General features: G+C 40.4%; 1 protein-coding gene across 2 annotated transcripts in view; it reads right to left on the bottom strand.

Moving 5' to 3' along the window:
* The window catches only part of Adamts3 (ADAM metallopeptidase with thrombospondin type 1 motif 3), a 221,790-nt gene that overhangs the window by 200,764 nt on the left and 2,980 nt on the right, over window positions 1-18,046 (bottom strand). The gene's annotated exons all lie outside the window — the stretch shown is intronic.

Consider the following 18,046-nt stretch of genomic DNA (forward strand, 5'->3'; position numbering starts at 1 on the left):
AGGACACATGCCTAAAATAATTCAGGATTCCCATAAGAACTTTTAGCAAAGTTACTATTATATAAAATTTCTTGATTTTATTTTATTCCCTGTAGATAACTAGAGTCTCTGTCACATTCAGTAACTTCCTTTGCTGGTTCTAACACAATCTTAGAATCTATATACTAATTTTAACACTATATGGTTTCTTTTCCAACCTAATATCTCTGAAAATCATATACCACTAATAGGAAACTGGGATTCAGGAAGGAGCTGATTGCAAAGTCTGCAACTGCAAAGCTTAGATACAAATCCAAATTATACTCCAAAACCTATACTCTCTTTCTCTCTGTTGTGCTATGGTACTATGCCACAATAGTTAATCCTGATTAAAAAACAAACAAACAAAACAAAAACAAATAAAAATCTAAAAGAATGACCAAAAAAGAAGAAATCACAATCTATAAATTAACATGAGAGTATGGTATTCTCATTTTATATTATATTCTTTCCAAGGCAGAGGTATCTATTTGCATATGTATTTGGAATCCACCTTATAATATATATAACCATTTACACACTAAATTATACCTCCCAGTCAAGACTATTTCCCGTAGGCTATTTGAATCTATGGACTTGGGAAAAATAAAATGACCTTAGATGCTGTAGAAAGAAACAAGGGTGAAATGAGCATGAAAAAAAAAAAAAAAAACCAAGTATGAGGAGGAGAACCTGTGAGCATGAATTTAAAGACTTCCCACTTTCAGAACTCTCACCCAAAACTAGTGCAGTAATGTGTTCATGTTGCCCGATAAAACTAACTGAACTACAAATAATGATTGTCTATAGAAATCAAATCTTTGCAATCCATTAAAGTATTTAGAGCCTAAGATCCATAATGAACCAATAATGTGTGCATGTTAGGTGTCTTTAAAATCACTGTGTCCTCGAGGAGAAGATCCCAAAGGACAGGTGAGGCATGTTGTAACTTGGAAAGCTTTAGTGTACATGTCAATGTTATGCCACCTACACTGACCAATGCATTTAAACAAACTACCAGTCTTGGTTATGCACATGAAGCAAGGAATACATCTGCAAGTATCATTAGGCAGAGGAGCAGTGAAAACTGCATTGCACAGTGAAGGCTGGCTCTGACCTGGAGAGCCTAGCTGTACATCCCTAAAGCAACTAAGTGAGTGTGACGCTGGTCTCCCTTACAACCAAACCCATAGCAAATGCTTCCATGAATTCTGGTTGAGAACGGGGCTGACAATTTAAAGAATGAACACAAGAGTTACAGGGGCAGAGTGATAGGGGTTGGGGATGGGGAGGAATTGTTCACAGGCAGGTACAAATCAAGCCCATGGATGAGACCTGAGAAGACACACCCCAAGTAAGGTCCGTATGAACAATGGATCACTTTTTATTCACTTGGCACTCAATATACAATAGCCTAATATAAGGTTTTCTATAGACTCTTCAGCCATATGGGTTTCTCCACTGTGTGTTAGTTTTTGATAACCAGACAACTTTTTCTTTGTGTATGCTGCTAGTCATAATGACTTCTAGTTCTACTCAGGACCCGTGATTGTCTCCCCTACAGCAGTAATCTGTTATAACTCTGTCTCCAACCCTCAGCTCACTGCATCCAGGGAAGGAGCGAACAATGCTTAAATTTAATGTATGGATTTCCCATCTCCTAGGAATGGAATTCACACAAGGAAGTCTAGACAACATACTGATGCCTGGATTAAGAGACTGGAGAATACAAATGCAAGAAGGCCCCTCCACACCCAAGAGGATAAGGAGAGCAACACAGACAGAGAACCATACATCCCAAACCTCCAAGACAGTTCCAGTTCAGACAGTGTGCTCTGAATTTTTATTTAAAAGAAAGATGCTACAGAAAACCTCTTTCCTGATGCTAAATAATAAATCATCTTTTAAATGTACACATAAGAATCATTTCTGAAATGAAATCCTGAATCAGTCATTTACCCCTTGGGAATGAAAGTTAGTAGGGAAAAGATGAACTCAGCAAGCCCTAACACCCTGGAGCTTACTAAGGAACTCCCCAACTGTCTGCTATTTATTGGCAAACTACTTTGCTCTGTGAATTGTGCATGGGAATGCATGGTCTCTAACACAGCAGCCACAACCCTTATTCTATAAATGGGGAAGCAGAGCTAAGCCTGCTTTGAAGAGAGATGCCTGAGGAAAATCTCAGCCCTGACCACTTGGCTCTGAAAGCAAACTCCACACTCTCATCCACTCGGGTGCAGATGGAGCGAGCGTCTTGCTGTCAATTTCTAACTTAAGAGCTGAACTATGAAGGAAAACTAGCACATAAAACAGCTTCAGGAACTTCTGTAACAGGCTATAAATTCTACTTTGGGAAGGAGAGATGGCGAAAGTGGGTATCATCTCTGAAACTACCAAGACCATTTCAATCCCATATTATAATTACATAAAATTCAAAGTATGTCCAATATTCACGTACTGGATTTAAAAAAGCATGTACTTGACAGACTCAGATTCTACAGAGCAGTTCTGTGCATGCTTAGAAATGAACAATATGTAAAACACCAACAAGCTGAATCAACTACAGCCTTGATCAAGATCTTCATTATCCATCCATTGTTTCCTTGGTTACCAACTAGACATTAGTCATAGTTCAACATCATGTATTTGTCAAGAAGTTCACAGGACATCAACCAGAGACCCCATGAATACTAGCCACTAAAAACATAAATATAATTACTTACTAATTAAGAAAATGACATGTTCAATTTTAAAAGCTAGAAATAGATGACTCCTTGATTAATGGACTAGAAGATCCAGAAATCAATGCACAGACATACAAAGACCTGATTTTTCTTTATAAAGAAGCAAGAAATACACACTGAAAAGTAGACAGCATATTCAACGAGTGGTACTGGCTAAACTGAATGGTTTCATGAAGAAGAATGCAAACAGAACCACACTTATCACTCTGTACAAAGGTCAACTTCAAGTGAATCTTACACTGATCAGAATGGCCAAGATCAACAAAACATATGACAGCTCATGCTGGAGAATATGGGGAAAGAGAAACACTCATTAACTGCTGGTGGGAGTGCAAACTTGTACAGCCATTATGGAAATCAGTGTGGTGGTTCCTCAGGAGGTTACAGCTAGATCTACCTCAAGATCCAGCAATACCACTCACTGTTGAGAATACACCCAAAGGAGGCTTCATCCTTCTACAGAGACACTTGCTCAACCATGTTCATTGTTTCTCTAATAGCCAGAAACTGGAAACAATCTTGATGCCTGTCAGTAGATGAATGGATAAAAATCCACATTTACACAGTGGAATATTACTCAGCCATTAAAAAAAAGCATGGATTTCATAGGTAAATGAATAGAAGTAGAAAAAAAATCATTCTGAATGACAAAACCCAGACACAGTAAGACAAATAATATGCTATGCATTTGTCTATATCATATTAGCTGTTAAGTCATTGATAAGCATACTATAATCCATACAAACACAGGCTAAGTAGAGAGAATAAGGGACTAGGGGCACAAGATGGATCTCCATAGCAGGGGGAAAAAAAGAGTATAAAATTATACATGAATGAGGGAGTGACTGGAATAGGAGGATCAAACAAGGAGGGGAAGGGGAGATGGGGCAAGGAAAGGAATGCCAGGAGGGACGCTAAAAGTAAGGGCCATATGAGGAGTTATATGGGAACCTAATGTAGTAGAAAAAGCTTCCTATAATATGTACATATATAAAGGTGATCTAAAGGAAATTGCCAAATAACTGGGGAGATGAGACTGAGCCCCAGCTGGGCATCTTGTCATCAAATAAAGCTTCCAGTGCAGAGAATGAATTACATACAACTAGTTGAGATTTTTGGCCAAAGGGACCACCATGAAGTTCCCTGAACAACCAAGGCCATTAGTGGCTCTCCATAAACTGAAGGTAAGGCCCTACTGGTGAAGACAATACCCACACAACTCACTGAGCATGTGCCTGCATAGAGCCTTCATCCTTATACAGTACTAGAAAGTATTCTCTGAGCTACCAAAGAGGAAATGTAAAAACCAATGCAGCTATAAATCTCTTCATCTATAAGAGATATATACCGGTTCAATTGGGACACACGGTCTGGGGCATAGCTAACCAATGTCTGGTTTGACTTAAGAAACTACATAAGATGGAACCCATACCCAACACTGGATGGCCAAGAACCTGAGATTAGAAAGCCCAAGGACCTAGTAGAAAACCAAATACTACTGTTATCAGGAACATAGCAATAAAATGACTCCTAACAACATTCAGCTATACTCATAGATCAGTGCCCTGCTCAACAAGAGTCAAATGAAGTCTATAGTGGATGGGAACATATAAGGACTAAGAGTCAGATGACATGCATAGGGTAAGAGACCTTAGAACAATGATCCCTGAAGGGGATGCCTCCATCAAACCCCTCCCTTCGGGGCTCAGGGAACTCTGCAGAAAAGGAAGGAATATAAGAGCCAGAGGGGATGGAAGGCACCAAGAATACAAGGCCTTCTTGACACATCAGGGCTGTCATGCATATGAACTCACAGAGACTGTGAGCCTGCATAGGCCCAGCATGGGGCTGCACCAGATGGGGTCTGAGAGCAGAAAGAAGTGGACAAGCACACCCCTCCCCCACTATAACCCAAAAGCTATCTCTAACTAAAAGCCACTTGCAAATGAAAAGTTACTTTTTCCAAAGGAGTCATACTGGGAAAGGAACCACTCCTAAGACTAGACCTCATCCTCCCATTTTTTGAAGACAAAGGGAGGAGGAGTGGGTGGGGAGAGAAGGTAAGGGAGGGGAGGGAGGGGAAACTGTGGTTAGGATGTAAAGCAAATTGATTACTTAATTATTAAAAAAAAAAAAAAAAAGAGTAAGCCCCATGTCCAGTAGTAACAGTGTCTTTCTTTGGAGATTCTTTGCCTCACAATGTCAAGTCAGAGCATTTCTTTTTAAACCTTATAGGTCTTTTGCATTTATATTATGTCTTCCAGTTTTATTTTTTATGGGACTCTTGTGTGTGCAAGTGTGTGTGTGTGTGTGTGTGTGTGTGTGTGTAAATCTACATATGTTTTTTTACCTTAGAGGAGTAGGGGGAAGAGAATCTGTAATCAGGATAAAAGGGGAAAAAAAGAAATTATACAACTGTCAAAGGTGATGGCTGGATGGCCAAAGCACTAACTATGAAGTTTCTGTGGGCCTTAACTTTAACAAGTAGGAGTGCTCAAAGCACCATGAAGCCTTACTAACAGATAAACCCACTGTTACTCATGAGCACAGCATCGTGCAGGAGCAGAGATTTTCCCACAGCACCCTGACACATGTATGTGTATAGTCCATCTCTCTCTTAGTCCCCATACCTGACAACAACCATTTCAATAAATGTTCCACATCTTCTCCAGTTTTCACTCTGATGCTGACCCTTTTCCTACCAGTTCTGTTAACCTTTGAAAGCTTAGCGATCTTATTTATAAATGTTTCTTTATGGAAATTTTTTCCTCTCTACTTGCAGGAAAGCTTCATGGGAGCAAGAAGTGTTTCGGTTCTCTTCTCTACAGAATCCAAAGTGGGTCAATGGTTTTTTTATGAATAAAGAAATGAGTGAGAGCAGTTTGAACCTACGGAGTATCTAAAACTAGCGCACATTCCTCTCCTAAACCGTAATGTTAGCACGAAGCCATCAAGGAGGACAAACTGCAAAGGCTGACCCAGACCTAGAGCCAGAATTCTGTCTCCAAAACATGTATATGTTTCTCCCAGATCCTACTGTCTTATAAATCAATTATCTCACTGAGTTCACGCCTTACAATTTAAGCCACCAAGAATAAGTAATGGATGCAATTATTAAAACAGATCTTCAGGAAGGCAGACATGGAACCTCTCATTCTCAGCAGTAGGAAATTAGTTCCCACACTAGACGAGTCCAAACTTTTTTTTTTTAAATTAAAAACCCATTAGATCCTTGTCTTGTCTCTTTCTACACACTAAGCATCTTGGGTAGATTTGGTTATTCTTTCTGTAAGTTACAAGTAAAGAGCCATTAGCTCAAGCCTACTTCCCAAGAGAGTGTGTGTCCTCAGAGGGCCCTAGGCATCTCTCCACCTCTAACTTTACCCTCCACTGGTGGGGGATAATGATACATGCTGCTATGAAGGTGGGACGTGGAAGAGGTTTGCAAAGGGTAGCATCTCTCTCATCATCCTTTCTGAGAAGTCTTATGAAAATAATACACCCTCTTCTGCTTTACCAGGGGCAGTCCAGGCTCAATCTGACACACCAGGATGGGACATGATACAATTTGTCTATCACTGTGAGACCTGACTTCCCCGCAGCCTCTTTTGTAAAGAACATCTTTGCTGTTTCTATTTCTCAGGATGCTCAGAGACGAGGCAGTCTAGAGGGAGACAGTCCACTTTAGCATTGTCTCAGAATTCAAACTGCCCCTAACAACATCGATCCACACCTTTGGCAGCCTAGTTATAACACAAGTTTTTAGGAAGGGAGGAAGTTCTCTTGTATATACATTCCTCTTTTTTTAAATAAAGTTCCTTATTAGAATATGTTAATTATATAGACTAATGAGTTTATAACTGTTTTACATGTCCTCTGGTCATACCCTTTCCCTTCTTCCTCCTTTTGTCTCCATTTCTCTTTCTTCTTTCCCATCTTTCCATTTGTACTGTATTAAATAACTCCTTTTGCAGATACATGTTTGATAGATATATGTAAATCTGTAGTCAGATTTAATCATTGCACACCAACTACATCAAAAGCAACATTCTGTTTCCACATAGAGGCTGCATATTCCGACGCCAAAACTCAGGGGGTAAAAATGGACCCAAAATGTTCTAAAAAATCTGAAACTTAAGGCCTCATAAAATGTCAATTTAACCTCATGTGACAAGCCACAGTCAGAATGCTGGCACAATAAAATGTACAGGATTCTCCTTAAGCTATGGGATTTGTGAGGTATATATGAAGCATAAGAGAATTTCATGTCTTGTGTTGGGTCTCATCCCTAAGATACCTCATTATGCAGATGTAAATCTTCCAAAATCTGAAACATAAACAGTTACAGTCCTGGGCATTTCAAGTTGGATTCCTCAGCCTATATTTAGAATTATTTGACTTTTTGTTTGAATGACAAAAACAGTAGATTTTCTTAATACTTTCAGAACTTAAAACATTTCTGAAGTTTTAGACTCCTTTACACACGTCTGTGATTTAGTGTGACACTGTACACACAATAAGCCATCAAGGCAAAATATTTTCAAAGAAAGCAGCCAGTCATCCACACTGTAACTAAAATGGATCAGTTTTCTGCTGAGAATCATTAACTTATCTAAATAAAACTGAATCTTCTGCTTGACGTCACCATGTCTGCTCGCAGTGTGGAATGGTCATAAATCAGTGTCAGGAAGTTATATCATATCAGATTTTCCCCATTACAGTCATGGTCAAACCCTACTGATTCTCCCCCCTGCCCAACTGCCCCTTCTTTTCTTCTAGTCACGTCTAAGTTCGTATTACCTTGCAACACAATACTGCCCAAATTCCCCACATACAGTTTTTTGCTAAATATTATGTAAGTTATACATAAACACTGTCTAAGCCACTGTCCAGAGAACTATTGTAAAGCCCTAGGTCTGTATCACTCCCCTAGTGATCTTAGTAACCTAAGACCTTCTGTGTGAGTAATAGTAAAAATGAAATGGCCCAGTCAATAGAATAGTACCTACTACCAAGTAGTCTGTATATGCATACATTAGCAGAGGTACTTAGCCTGAGTTCAACCTCCCAGTGCCACACTAACAGCACTGACAAAGTAATTACCAATTTTACCATGCTGTTATCTCTGAATAGTTGACCATTATTTCCTGATAAAATTCATAACATTGCTATGTTTATTCATGTTAGACCCCGAAACTCGTAACCAAATACTCTTATAAACAAAACAGAAAGCTGGCTATAGAGCAACTTAATCTAAATCAAAACTTAAAGTAGGCACTTATGGCCCTCTGCAGTGTGTTCTCAGCATCACACCTTTTGGCTTCCGGAAGCACATTGGTACTCAATAGACCTGGCTTACTTGCTCTGCCTTCACAGCCCACTCTGATGGACTACAAGGGAAAAGACTGACTAGGTGAACCCAGCTGGGCCCTCAAGACTGGCCTCGAGTCCCATTCTTTCCAGGACCCAAGTGCATAAGGGACAAACGTCCTTGTATTAGCTTCTCACTATTAAATCGTGTGACACAAATCAAAGCCACCAATATAAGAGCTTTCCAGTTACTTGTTTGATCTCCAACATCTTAAGGACTCTGGAGCAGAGGTGTAGTACATTAATTAGGTTTAATGTCCCCTCTCAGAGAATGGGAAAGAAGAGAAGGATGGCTCTTTAGGGAACAGTGGTTTCTTGGGAGTGAACATTCCATCAAAAAACCCATTATGACACAGTGACTATGCCCTGGGGTCATCTTATTTTCCTTATACATTTAGCCTCAGGTGCTACAACAGGGAAAATGTGACAGTTGTCCTTCTACATATGTTATAAAGTAATGCACAAATGTCTCATAAAGGATACCCAATGTCCCCAGTACACGATAAAGCTCGCATCTCAGAGATGCAGGGTAAATTCCCAATATCCCAGACATGCTTAGGTATTCTATCACTAATCAAGGTTTCCCCAGGCACGGGGAGTATAGAGACCATTGAGACTAATGCTTGTGTCCTTCCTTCCCTGAACAAGGAAGAGAACTGGGTGTGGTACCTGAGCACTAAAGGTCTGGAGTCAGACAAGCCTGCATTTAGGTTTGGGCTCTAGCCTGATGAATGCTTTGGCATCTTGTGAGCAAATTGTGAAAATGAAGGCTCACCAAGGGAAATGTGTACAATAGAAACCACAACGCTAAAGGAAGAACCTGCTCTACTTAGCACAACTCAAGCACATGAAAAATGACTTATCCACAGGAGGAGGACGTTCCCTCGATCCCTCAGCATCTCTTCCCTACACCTCCCACACCACCCTGGAATGTCTGGTTCGGCTAGAAGGACCATAAACCTAGGATGACAGAGGGCCTAAAACCCAGACAATCTGAAGCAATCCTTACCCCATGACCCCACCTAGGGACCTGGGATTCTTTCCCAAGAACTGCTGATCGCTGCACTGTGGAGAGGTAGCTCACACAGGCAATTTCCTCTATCGGGTACAAATTCTCAGAAACACAGTTTACGCTGGCCTCAAGAGGGAAATCAATCCAGCATTTCTGAGACCAGCTGAAGAAGCACCTCAAGCGACAACCCCCCCAAGTCCTGAGCCCCGGGGAAGGGAATAACTTTCATCACCGCAAGCGACAGTAGCCAACTGTTCTAACAATGAGGCAAGCAGGGTGAAGAGTGGACACTAAAGAGGACACCAAATGCCGAAGGGCTTAGCAAGGCTATAAACACTTACGGGGACAGGAACACATCTTGTCTCCAGAGCAATTAGAGCACACCAAATACAGCCAAAACCCTACCCCTTCTTAGCTCTCCATTCATCCCTGTGGGCTCTTATCATCATTAGACAGATTATTCTCAGAGGGTCTTTTCTTTTAGCTACACATCTATTTTCATAGCACAAGAGTTTTCATAAAGCTATTGGAAAAGTGAAAAGGCAATGGGTGGGGGACCCATTAAAAAAGAATAAAGAACTGTGAGCATAGAGATCCTTCTCGTTCTTTTTCTTTTTCTTAAATCTGCCTTTTAATAAATATTTGTTGCAACTGCACAATGTTTACGTTCTATAAAGTCACTCGGGAGAGAACAGGGCATTCTTCAGTATTCAGGAATGTTAAATCAGGTAGGAGAAGAAAATACATGCTTTGAGCAGAAGTAGCCAAGTATTTTTCTGGGATACATCTTCAAATAGCCAAATAATAGCAGACTAACAAGATGAGGAGATGTGTGTGTGTGTGTGTTTAAGTGAGGAACAAATGCCAAAATGTTAACCTTCCCAGCTTAGATTCTGAAGAAACACTCAGCTGTCTGGCTGTCGCTATTAGAAACTATTAACCTAAAAGCTATATCAGAAAAATACAAGATCCCTCACAGTTCTTGCTACCGGTGGGGGGTGGGGGGAAGCAGTCATACTTTTAACAATTAATAATGTGTCTAGAATTTAAATCCATAAACATCAAAATCTGTTTGCAAGGGTGAAAGCCAGGGGAAATAATGCTGAAAAGTACAGAGAGAACTCTGAAGGGTCTTCCTAGAAATTTTCTCTACAACAAAATTTCAAACTCTGTCCTAGTTTGGCTTTCAGGTGGCAAAAGGCTAAGTAAGCATTTTCTATTTTGGATATGATGGATTATTGTAAGTTTGGTGATAACCAGCAGGAGTTATCAAAGAACTAAGCTGGATTGTGCTGGACTAAGGTGCAATACAGCCACATTGTTTTTGGAAGGTCCAGGAGGCACCCTGTCCCTGGCCTTCCTCAGCTTCAAGGGCACCTGCCTTATGACATCATCTCCATCTGCAAATCCACCTGGTTTATGACCCTGTCTCCATTTGCACAGCCACATCAGACAGAGCTCTTCTTGTGCAGTCATTTCTCCAGCACTCTTTTGCCTTCCTTACTTACAAAGCCTGCCACCCAGATAATCCTGGATAATCTATTTTAAGGTCACTTGATTAGCAACCTACTTTTACCTACCAACTCTATCCCCCTTTACTAGAGGCACAGACTCCAGGGGTTCAGATGCAAGTGACTGGGGGAGGCACTAATCCATCTACCTCAGGCTCCATTTCAGGGATAAGCTTATGACTCAGTTCAGTCATTATCAGCAAATGTACTCATACTATCCAGACAGAGATAGTTCTTTAGTGAAATAAAACGTGGGCTGGACACCTAGAGGCAGCAGTGACAAATTTTACCATGATTTGGGGACAGCAAGCTAATTCTGATAGAAAAGAAAAGACAACACAGAAGGAAAAGGAGAAAAGAGACAGGGGGTGGGGAAAGAAGAGAGGGCCAGGGTTGGGAAGGAAGCTGCAGGAAGTGAGGATGGAGGAGAGAGAGGTTGCAGGAAGAATTCAAAGCCTAGTTTTGGCTATGCCTGAATTTGATTATCTTATCCATCTGGCTTTATTTGGTTTATTTAATCTATGAGAATTGGTTTCCTATCACTTTATCTAAAATGACTGGGTCTGCTATATGAATTTTCAATGAAATGAAGAAAAAGGAACTCCAATAAGTAGGGGGGGGTGTTAAAGAACTGAGCCACATAAGGTCTAGTATCCTAGTGAAATATTCCAAATCTGATATGCTCACAACCCATACATTCACTGAGAACTAACCAACATGACACTCAAAAGTTTCACAATCTTGCAACCTTCAATTCAGATTTGAGGCATTTGGGTTAGGGATAGTCAGCAAGGTACATCTATACAAATAATATAGCACCCTAGTAAGAAATCCAGATGCAAGAACTTTTTATTGTATTTCTTACTCCACCCTCTTTGCTGCTGTACCCCAGTGGCTTTAGCAACCCTGCATTGGGACATCAGCATGGAGATAGCATGTGAAGTTAGAACTCTCAAAGAGCCTGCACATGGTATGTGTGCTAAGTGGTGGGATGGTTTACAAGGCTATAGCACAGCAAGTTGGTGCTCCTGAAAGCCCATGTTGGACAATAGACCTAAATGTAGGAAATAGAATGGAACACCCCTTTAAGTAAATTTGTGGATTTTTAATTAGGACATTGGAATGCCATATTTTTGCATATTAATAACTTTTTTAAAAAATGGTTTTCTAAGTACAAATCTAAGATATTCTAATACTAGCAGCTATTGGTTTGGCTTGCTTACCATGGGGCAGCATTTTAGGAATCTTCATAAAAGTATCACACTTTTAGGAAGCAAGATGTGGCAAGGAATGGCCATAGGACATTGTTGTACATAGGACAGTGACCCTTGGGAAGGTGTGATACTGTCACAGTTTAAACCGCAGTCTGCACAACCTATTCCCTGACCACTTGATAATGTGAAGATAGAAGATAACAGTGAGCCCTCAGAATAGACTTTGCATGAAAGAGAGAGAGAGAGAAAGAGAGAGAGAGAGAGAGAGAGAGAGAGAGAGAGAGAGAGTTTTACATGTAAAATAAAGAATTCCAAGTCTCATCATTGATAATTTGAATAGTTGCTTTTGTTTATGTGTCCAGTCGACAGGGTTGAGTAAAAATTTTTTTTAAGTTCTATTTGCTCTTCTACAAGTTTCCCAAAAACCATTTTTGTTTTACAGTCAATTCAAAGCAAGTTATATTGTTTCAAGCTGCTCGCAACGTGTCTAAAGTCCACACAGATTTATCATGCAGAATTTGTGGCAGTCACTTCTATAAACAAGAGGATGACATTTTACCACAAAATCTGTCTTAGGGATTACAGTTAGTCAGCAAGCTCAGGCACGGTTATTTGGGAAATTAAGATGGATCAATTACACATGGGATGGGGGATCCCTTGTGCTAGGAAACTCCCCATGCTTTGCTATCTGTTTTAAGGATGTAAGTCTCGAATTTTATTTTGGCTCTTCTCTCCAGCTAGTCTATAGATCTTCCCAAAGTGGCAATAAAATAGCCAAAAACATGCTTATAGAATTGTTCATGTTTATTTGGTATGTGCAACAACAAAAAAGTGTAAAAACCTTGCCTCTTTCAGAGACCCTTAAATAAATATTTTAAATGTATTCTAATAACTAAGCAAAGCCGAAGTTAACTTTTAAGTAAATTCTCTAAAAAGTCAATTTACTCCTAAACTGTAAGGGATTTGTTTATTTCATAATTTTTTTCCCAAAAGCCATTTTTCAAAATATATAAAATGTGTCTGCTTAGTAACTAACCTCAAGGGCTTTCTTTTTAAGCAGTTATTTGACATGCAGGTCAACATGTCAATATATATATAACACCATGTGGCAACATTCACTACTATAGGAAAGCAGACATCCTAAGAAAAAGAATTATCAAGTTCTAGACAATCATGATGGAATTCAGTGACTTTTTCAAGAAGTCTGTAATGTTATGGAAAACAAAAGCAAGTCTACTAAACCAGTTTTTCTTCATACAAACACCTATTATCACACCAGTTATTCCAACTAGATCGCACACCAACTATGCTTTGCGTGTACAGGTTAACCATTCCTTATCCAAAATGCTTAGAACTGTAAGATTTATGCTTTCAGACTTTGGAATTGGATCTAAAAGACTGCAATTAAAAGAACAGTGCATAAAAAAAATTTCTGAGCTGTCTGTCAATCGTTGAGGCTTTGGGTGATTATCAGAGTTCCAGAGAACATAGAAACCGTAAAGATGACCACAGTGCACACATGTAACATATATGTAATAAGAATAAAAGAATGACAGCTTTCAGGGAGAAGCACCCGTGTAGTTTAGGAATAACTTGAATAAGTTGAGGAATCAAAGTTGATCTCTATTCCATTACAGGATTCCTAAGGAGAAGCCCCACCACTGATGGCAATCCTCTCTCCAAAAGAATGAGTTCCATGGAAGTTATCCCTGTAGACAGTCCAAGTGATAGAACCAAATTCTTCATCTCTGAACCACTCAGAACTTTACCAGGCCGTTTGGAACCGTCCCTAATGGATTTCCAAGGCATCTGGGTTGGCTTCTCACAAGCAAAGAATGTTTAAAGCTCGTCATCCTGAGGCAGGGGTGACCTTGAGGGTTTTCTTAACATTTCTGAGCACTAAAGGATGGTTTGAGAGAGTAACAAGAGAGCCACAGAAGCAAAGGCAAGAAAAATTTCAGCTCAACGGCAACAGCAATCTTCAGTTACAAGGGAGAATAGGCAAATCGGGCAGTGATTGCAAGCAGACGGTAGGGGAAACCTAAGCAGACCTTCCAAAGCTGCACATAGGATTCAACTGGCCGTAGACTTCTTAAGCATGGGTGGAAAAGCAAGCAAAATGAACAAGCCAAGGTCCCTGTGCTCTGCGGTATAAATGTAGTCACAAGATGCCTCGATAGCACTGAATGATTAACTGGTGACCATTGTCATATTCACCATTTTCTTGGGGACTCACTAAACCTGAAGATAGGCACTGAACAAAAGCATTTATTTAAAGAAATCCAGAAGATCCATCTCTATGTAATAATGCCCTGCCTGAGACAACTAGTCACTGAGTAACACATCTCTGGGGTAGCAAGTGTGGCTTTATGTACCAAGACACAGCCATCTTAAAGCTAGAGTCTTTGCCTAAAGCAATGACGGGGCCTCCATATGCCATGTCAACCATTAGCTAAATGACTCCCACTAAACTCTGAAAATGATGTATAAAGATGGGTATAGATACATCCCAATGGTGACTAATTATTTCTTATTTAAACTAAGTGTCTGAGTGGACAGAGATACCACTTTCTAAAGGATGGAATGGATTTTGCAACTGAAGACTAGAAATAGAGTGGAGAAAAATAAACATGGCCCCGTTCCAACAAGAGTTGCTGAGGAAAAACAGTTTAATCCTGTACCATGATCCTTTCTCAATCGACATTCAAGAGAATTGCAAAGGGATGGTTTCAAAACAAAGAGATTGGGGATTCTTTTTTTCAGATTTTCCAATTTCCACAGGACTCTAATTGTTTCCTAACCCTCGTGTGTCACGGAGCAAGCCTCCTAACCCAATTAAGCCAGCCAGCCAGATGCCCACAATGACTCCCTCGAATCCCACGAAGACCATGTGCTGAGTCAGACAAGAAAGAGCTCCACAACAGATGCCAGAGACATGCCAATGAACTCATGAGTCACACATGACCATAACTCCACAAATGTACTTCAACATTCACAGGTTGGGCAAAGCAGTAGGTAGTTTCTCTATTAACAAAGAGGTCCCAAAAGAGATCAGAGTTCAAAATCTATTTCCCTATTTTCTCTAGAGTGAGCCAAACCTCCTCTCATACCAAGAATGTGTTTTCCCCACTGGTTAAGAGAGAAGCCATATCAACTGTGAGACACTACACAGGTGAGAAACCTAATGTCTTCTAACCAGCCATTGTCTCCACTACAAACTGCCTTCTCTCTACCTAAATAGAATCTTTCTCCGACTCTAGTGAGCTAAGACATGTCATATAGATATTTTTTAAATTGGCATCCTGGGCCATATACTACAGTATCATATTGTGTGATTTCGTTTGTTAAAAAGAAGAAATGCCAGGCAAAATTAATCTAACGCTGTTATAAAATCAGGAGTGTGGTTATGTTTAGTGAGGGCTAAGAATCGGGAAGGTGGCAGAAGGGAGGCCACAGGGGTGCTGTCTATATTCTGCTTATTTTTTTGTTGTTGTTGTTGTTTCCTAGGTGATTTTATTTTATTTTTTACTTTTTTATTAGATATCTTCTTTATTTACATCTCAAATGCTATCTTGAAAGTTCCCTATAACTTTCCCCCTTCCTGGTCCCCCACCCACCCACTCCCACTTCTTGGCCCTGGCGTTCCCCTGTACTGGGGCATATAAAGATTTCAAGACCAAGGGGCCTCTCTTCCCAATGATGGCTGACTAGGCCATCTTCTGCTACATATGCAGCTAGAGACACGAGCTCTGGGGGTACTAGTTAGTTCATATTATTGTTCCACCTATAGGGTTGCAGACCCCTTCAGCTCTTTGGGTACATTCTCTAGCTCCTCCATTGGGGGCCCTGTGTTCCATCCAATAGCTGACTGTGAGCATTCACTTCTGTGTTTGCCAGGCACTGGCATACCCTCACAAGAGACAGCTATATCAGGGTCCTTTCAGCAAAATCTTGCTGGCATATGCAATAGTGTCTGCCTTTGGTGGCTGATTATGGGATGGATCCCCACGCTTATTGATCCACATGCATTAGTATACACCATAGGAGAAACATCAAGCTGCAGGGTGAATCCACACACTATCCTGCAAGCAGACGAAACTTTAAATCATTTCAAATTTAGCTTCTCCACAGTTTGCGGTTTATCACTAAATTATGTTTATCTCTTCCTGAAACATACTCAGAAGCCATTCAGAGCTACGGAATTTCTCTAGCCGATCTGTAATGTAATAGATATAAATAATAAATACATACATAAATTTTACAGACTGGACTAGTCTTTCCTAATGTGTCATCAATCAAACAGCATCTCCAGGCTTTTGCGTACAACCAACCCCCTTTCAAACGAATGGCTATTGAGAGAAGTCGGTATATACATACAAGTGTATTTTCCCAAATCTTCAAGTCTCTTTTGAAATGGAGACAGCAAAGAATCCAATGCTATGGATAAGGATTTCTGAAATGCAGCATTTTTAACACTCTTATAATTTTAAATTTTTCTATAAATGATGGCTATTCTTTGTTAGCACAAGACTCCAGGGTCAAAATCTTTTATGTTGTTGCTGCTGCTGCTGCTGCTGCTGCTGTTTCTTTCATTAAACTAGAATATGGTAAATAAAATGTCAGTAACAAAGAGAACCCGCACAGAACAGGAACGGGGAGACAAACACTATAAATCTCCAGAAATACAACCTAGGAGCTGCCAAGAGCACCCCTGCCAGGCTGCTGATTCGTCTCCTCTGAGCCAAAGTTGAAGCACACCTGCACTAGTTTCTTTTCTGCAGAAAGAACTACTCAAGTAATTGATACCAACCAAGGGTCTGGACTGAAGTCGATGCTGGGCTTCTTACATGAGAGAATCCTGATTCTCGCTGATAAATCTCATCAGGGCAACACGTTTTATTGTGTGAATCAAATGTGTTGGAAGAATGGATCGTCTAAAAAACGTCTTTTTCATCACACACTGAAAATGGAGCGTCTGGTAAAATAAGTAATTAAAACTAAGACTGTTCTTTTTCCTATCTGCTTGGGGGTTTTCTTTTTTAAATTCTTTTAAAAAGATAGACAGATGGCTGAGCGCAGTCAATCACCACAAAACTAATCTCTCTTCTTAGGCAGTGCATTCGCAGCGCATTCTCAGCCACCATTCTCCCTTCTGTTCTGCTCTTGCCACTTAAACTCCAAAAGTGGGGAGGGGAGAGACTCCACAACAGGAAAGCCCTGAGCAAGGAGATGGTCACACACGTGTGATGTGTGCTGCGCATATAAGTGGTTCACAGCTCCGTGGTGTTAGAACAGTGAAATGGACTCAGGAGACAATGCACAACTTTGAATTTTGATCCTTCTCAGAATAGCACTAAGAGAACTAACCCTCTTCCCACACTGAGCAGCAATATCCAGATGCAGCAGCTACGGGCAACACCATTAATCAACAGCCATGACCACTAGCTGTACCTCTAACCTCTAACCAGGCTATTATGTCCCCTGAGCTGGGTGTATTAAATGCATTTTTTGACTCAGAATATTTCCAATTCATGTTGAGTCTATGAAACATAATCTCACTCTAAGTCAAAGGGCGTTTGTAAAACAGCTCGGGACCTGGATATTGGGTTTTGCCCACTAGTTAACACATGTGGACCTCACTGAGCACTGCAGCAGGCAGCTGTAGCTGTAACAAAGTTTCTCAAACTTCACGTTCTTCATCTCTGTAGTAGACACACCTACCTACATTTTCCCGAGACTGTGAGAATCAGATGATACAATGTGCAGCAAGCAACTAACACGGCACCTGGTCTTTAGTAAGTGGTCAGTAACTTGTAACAAAGTTTCCAGTAGGAGAGATAGCTATTCTCTCTCTCTCTTTTTTTTTTAAATCAACTTTACAGCCTAGTGTGGTAGCATGTACCTCAATCCCAGCATTTGGATAAGAAGTTTGAGGGCATCCTTGCCCACTTACCAAGTTTTAAGCCAGCCTGAACTTTTTCATACTATCACTTCGAAAATGCAAAGTTCTTAGCGAGGAATCCAAAACTAAGATTATCTTTTAAAGTAATTTAAATATGAATGTGTTATTGCCGTTGGTTGGTGTAGTGGTTTGAACGGGAATGCCCTCCCCCCCCCCCAGGCTCATCTACTTCAATACTCTCTGTTCCTAGTCAGTGGAACTGCTTGGGAAGG

Source organism: Mus caroli, unplaced genomic scaffold (genome assembly GCF_978045245.1).
Source record: "Mus caroli unplaced genomic scaffold, Mus_caroli_1 scaffold_4, whole genome shotgun sequence".
NCBI classification, from domain to species: domain Eukaryota; kingdom Metazoa; phylum Chordata; class Mammalia; order Rodentia; family Muridae; genus Mus; species Mus caroli.